This window comes from Salvelinus sp. IW2-2015, unplaced genomic scaffold, assembly GCF_002910315.2.
Source record: "Salvelinus sp. IW2-2015 unplaced genomic scaffold, ASM291031v2 Un_scaffold6605, whole genome shotgun sequence".
NCBI lineage: Eukaryota > Metazoa > Chordata > Actinopteri > Salmoniformes > Salmonidae > Salvelinus > Salvelinus sp. IW2-2015.
This window is the reverse complement of record NW_019947867.1, coordinates 7230-12468: the sequence shown is the minus strand read 5'-3', so window position 1 is coordinate 12468 and position 5239 is coordinate 7230. Positions and strand designations below refer to the sequence as shown.

General features: G+C 39.2%; 1 long non-coding RNA gene across 1 annotated transcript in view; it reads right to left on the bottom strand.

The window, feature by feature from the left end:
• Positions 1–4868, bottom strand: part of LOC139026983 (uncharacterized) — a 7303-nt gene extending 2435 nt beyond the window's left edge. The window contains exons 1-2 of the long non-coding RNA XR_011479001.1: positions 4782–4868; positions 3434–3674 (exon numbers count right to left, since the gene is read on the bottom strand). This is a non-coding gene — a long non-coding RNA (uncharacterized lncRNA). The remainder of the gene's footprint in view (positions 1–3433; positions 3675–4781) is intronic.
• Between the last annotated feature and the right edge of the window lie 371 nt (positions 4869–5239).

The following is a 5239-nucleotide window of genomic DNA, read 5'->3' as shown; positions in this document are numbered from 1 at the left end:
CCAAATTATGAAAGACAAGCGTTGTAAGGGTTTTGAGTCTGTGAAGTAAGTGTGGAAGAGGTGAAACATTTACAAATATGATGTCATAGTGAATCATGACATGTGAATGAACAAGCCTTTTCATACTTATAATATGGCTTATATATAGTATCATATAGACCAAAATGACTAACAAATATAAACAACATTCAAACGATGACAGTTCATATAAGGAATCACAATGATTCACTAGAAATCACTAATGAATTAGGCCCTGATCTATGGACATTGACATGACTGGGAGGGCATAGGCGCACCCACTGGGAGCCAGGCAATTCGAAGGAGTTTTTCCCCACAAAAGGGCTTTATTACAGAGAGACGTTCTATTCAGTTTATCCAGTGTCCGGGTGGCTGTGGAAGTTTTGGTTATTCGTGGTCTGCGTTTGTGAGGTCGGTTGGACATACTGCCAAATTCTCTAAAACGACGTTGGAGGCAGCTTATGGTAGAGGAATTTACAGTACCAGTCAAAAGTGTTGGGTACACCTACTCATTCCAGGGTTTTGCTTTATTTTACTATGTTCTACTGTGTAGAATAATAGTGAAGACATTAACTATGAAATAACACATCAATGTAGTAACCAAAAATTGTTAACAAATCAAAATAATCTTTATATTTGAGATTCTTCAATGTACCACCTTTCCTTGATGACAGCTTGCAAACTATAGCATTCTCTCAACCAGCTTCATGTGGTAATCACCTGGAATGCATTTCATTAACATCTGTGCCTTGTTAAGTTAATTTTGGATTTTATTTCCTTCTTAATGCTTGGAGCCAATCAGTTGTGTTGTGACGAGTTAGGGGTGTATACAGAAGATAGCCCTATTGGTAATAGACCAAGTCCATATTATGGCAAGAACAGCTCAAAAGCAAAGAAAACAAACTGTCTTTAGACAAAGGTCAGTCACAAAGTCAGAACTTTAATTGTTCAATCATCAAACATCAAGTCTAATAAATTCTTCATTAAACCACAGGAATGGAGACCCAGAGTTACTTCTACTGCAGAGGATAAGTTCATTAGAGTTACCAGTCAGAAATTGCAGCCCAAATAATGCTTCACAGAGTTCAATTAAGAGACACATCTCAACATCAACTGTTCAGAGAGCTGTGTGAATCAGGCCTTCATGGTCGAATTGCTGAAAGAAACCACTACTAAAGGACACCAATAATAAGAAGAGACTTGCTTAGCCAAGCAACACGATCAATGGAGATTGACTTGTGGAAATCTGTCTCGATGAGTCCAAATTTGAGATTTTTGGTTCCAAGTGCATTCTTTGTGAGACGCAGAGTAGGTGAACGGAAGATCTCTGCATGTGTGGTTTCCCGTGAAGCATGGAGGAGGAGATTTGATGGTGTGTGGGTGCTTTGCTGGTGACACTGTCAGTGATTTTATTTAGAATTCAAGGCACACTTAACCAGGTTGGTTACCACAGTATTCTGCAGCGATACGCAATCCCATCTGGTTTGGGCTTAGTGGGACTATCATTTGTTTTTCAACAGGACAATGACCCAAACACACTCCAGGTAGTGTAAGGGCTATTTGACCAAGGAGAGTGCTGCATTAGATGACCTGGCCTCCACAATCCCCCGACCTCAACCAAATTGAGATGGTTTGGGATGGAGTTGGACCGCAGAGTGAAGAAAAGCAGCCACAAATGCTCAGCATATGTGGGAACTCCTTCAAGACTGTTGGAAAAGATTCCAGGTGAAGCTGGTTGAGGAATGCCAAGAGTGTGCAAGCTGTCATCACAGCAAGGGTGGCTACTGTGAAGAATCAAAATATTTAGATTTGTTTAACACTTCTTTTGGTTACTATAGTATTCCATGTGTTTTAATAATTTTGATGTCTTCACTATTATTCACAGGTAAAATAGTAAAAATTAAGAAAACCCTTGAATGAGTAGGTGAGTCCAAACTTTTGACTGGTACTGTACATTAATTCCCTGGCACAGCTCCAGTGGACATTCCTGCAGTCAGCATGCAGTTCGCTCCCTCTGAGACATCTGTGGCATTGTTTGTGTGACAAAACTGCACATTTTAGGTGGCTTTTATTGTCCCAGCACAAAGGTGCACTGTGTAATGATAATGCTGTTTAATCAGTTCTTGATATGCCACACCTGTCAGGTGGATGGATTATTTTGGCAAAGGGAAATGTTCACTAACAGGGCACGTAAACAACGTTGTGCACAAAAATTCTGCAATCTTTTTTCAGCTCATGAAACATGGGACCAACACTTTACATGTTGCGTTTATATTTTTGTTCAGTGTAGTTGCTATCAGTTTTAGAACATATGCAAGTGATATTCATGACATGTGAATGAACAAGCCTTTTATATATTTGTAAAATGCTATTATAGTTTTAGGAACATCTCCCAATATTTCACCTTTTTTTACTCTTACCAAATAGAAAATCAGCGATAGTCAAAATGTTAAAATTGTGAACATCAAATAAATTGGTCCATTTAACAGCATGTGTCGAACCTTTCACAAACGGGGAGATGTTACTGATGTGCTTTGTGCTTCGACGTAAAAACTAGTTTTGGACTTCCACACAAAATTACTTCATTTACTTATTTTAGGTTTAAGAAGTGTGTAGGTCGATTCTGTATCATACAGCTATGAAAGTTATATATATTTAGAACACCTGCTCGATGGAATCCAGCGATGTCTTCAGTGTCTAGAATGTTTAGTTTTTGTGTTTCTGACTTGTAAAACAGAATGAAAAAATAAGTAATGTAAACATATCAGTAATTACCAGGAAGCTCTAACAAATTTGTTTTAAAATCACACAAGATTTAAAACTGGCCTCAGATTATTGAGGGATCTGATTAGGATTTACCCTCGTAGCAAGGCCGTTTTATCATGTGGAGGTTTCATTCAGGTCTCTATTTAAATAACACTCTGTCTTTAGCAGGAGAAAGACCAGACTCAGAGGAACCAGAGACGTCCAAACCAGCAAGAGACACCAGTGTTCCCATGTGGAAAGGTTTTAACCAGAAGGGACCTGAAACAACATGAGAGAATACACACACAGGAAAGCCTTACCACTGCTCCAGTGTGGAAGGGTTTAACCGGAAAGACCTGAAAAAACAGAAGAGATACACACAGGGAGAAGCCTTACCACTGCTCCCAGTGTGGAAAGAGTTTTACCGTTGTGTAACTGAAAACACATGAGATACACACAGGGAGAAAGCGTTACCACGCTGCTCCAGTGTGGAAGGAGTTTACAACCACTTTGGAGCCTGAAACACATGAGAGAATACAACAGGGAAAAGCTTACCATGCTCCCAGTGTGGAAAGAGTTTTAACCAGAAAGATACCTGAAAACAACATGGAGAATACACACAGGGGAGAAGCCTTACACTGCTCCCAGTGTGGAAAGAGTTTAACCAGACTTTCCACACTGGGAGCAGTGGTAAGGCTTCTCCCCTGTGTGTATTCTCTCATGTTGTTTCAGGTCCCTTAACCGGTTACAACCCGTTCCACACTGGGAGCAGTGGTAAGGCTTTACCTGTGTGTGTATTCTCTCATGTGTTTTCAGGTCCCCTATCTGGTTAAAACCCTTTCCACAATGGGAGCACTGGTGTCGTCTTGCTGGTTTGGACGTCTCTGGTTCCTCTGAGTCTGGTCTTTCTCCTGCCAAAGACAGAGTGTTTATTTAAATAGAGACCTGAATGAAACCTCCACATGATAAAACGGCCTTGCTACGGGGGTAAATCCTAATCAGATCCCTCAATAATCTGAGGCCAGTTTTAATCTTGGTGTGATTTTAAAACAAATTATGTTGTAGAGCTTCCTGGTAATTACTGATATGTTTACATTACTTATTATATTCATTCTGTTTTACAAGTCAGAACACAAAAAACTAAACAGTTCTATGACACTGAAGACATGGCTGGATTCCTATCGAGCAGGTGGTTCAATATATATATATATATATATATTTTTTACTTATTTACTATATATATATTGAACCACCTGTATATATATATATTCCATAGCTGTATGATACAGAACGTGACCTACACACTTCTTTAAACCTAAAATAAGTAAAGAAGTAAAATTTCTGTGGAAGTCCAAAACTTGTTTTTACGTCGAAGACACAAAGCACATCAAAAACATCTCCGCATTGTCGAAAGGGTTCGACACATGCTGTTTAAATGGACCAATTTATTTAGATGTTCACAAATTTTCTACATTTTGACAAGTCGCTGATGTTCTGACATTTCGGGTAGAGTAAAAAAATCTGGTGAAATATTTTGGGGAGATGTTCCTAAAACTATATAGCCATTTTAAAAAATATTAAAAGGCTTGTTCATTCACATGTCATGAATTCACTATGACATATGTTCCTAAAACTGATAGCAACTATACTGAACAAAAATATAAACGCAAAATGTAAAGTGTTGGTCCCATGTTTCATGAGCTGAAATAAAAGATTGCAGAATTTTGTGCACAACGTTGTTTACGTCCCTGTTAGTGAACATTTATCCTTTGCCAAAATAATCCATCCACCTGACAGGTGTGGCATATCAAGAATCTGATTAAACAGCATTATCATTACACAGGTGCACTTTGTGCTTGGGACAATAAAAGCCACACTAAAATGTGCAGTTTTGTCACACAACAATGCCACAGATGTCTCAGAGGGAGCGTGCAACTGGCATGCTGACTGCAGGAATGTCCACTGGAGCTGTTGCCAGGGATTTTCATGTACAGTACTAGTCAAAAGTTTGGACTCACCTACTCATTCAAGGGTTTTTCTTCATTTTTACTATTTTCTACATTGTAGAATAATAGTGAAGACATCAAAATTATTAAAAAACACATGGAATCATATAGTAACCAAAAGAAGTGTTAAACAAATCTAAATATTTTAGATTCTTCACAGTAGCCACCCTTTGCTGTGATGACAGCTTTGCACACTCTTGGCATTCTCTCAACCAGCTTCACCTGGAATSCTTTTCCAACAGTCTTGAAGGAGTTCCCACATATGCTGAGCACTTGTTGGCTGCTTTTCCTTCACTCTGCGGTCCAACTCCATCCCAAACCATCTCAATTTGGTTGAGGTCGGGGGATTGTGGAGGCCAGGTCATCTAATGCAGCACTCTCCTTGGTCAAATAGCCCTTACACTACCTGGAGGTGTGTTGGGTCATTGTCCTGTTGAAAAACAAATGATAGTCCCACTAAGCCCAAACCA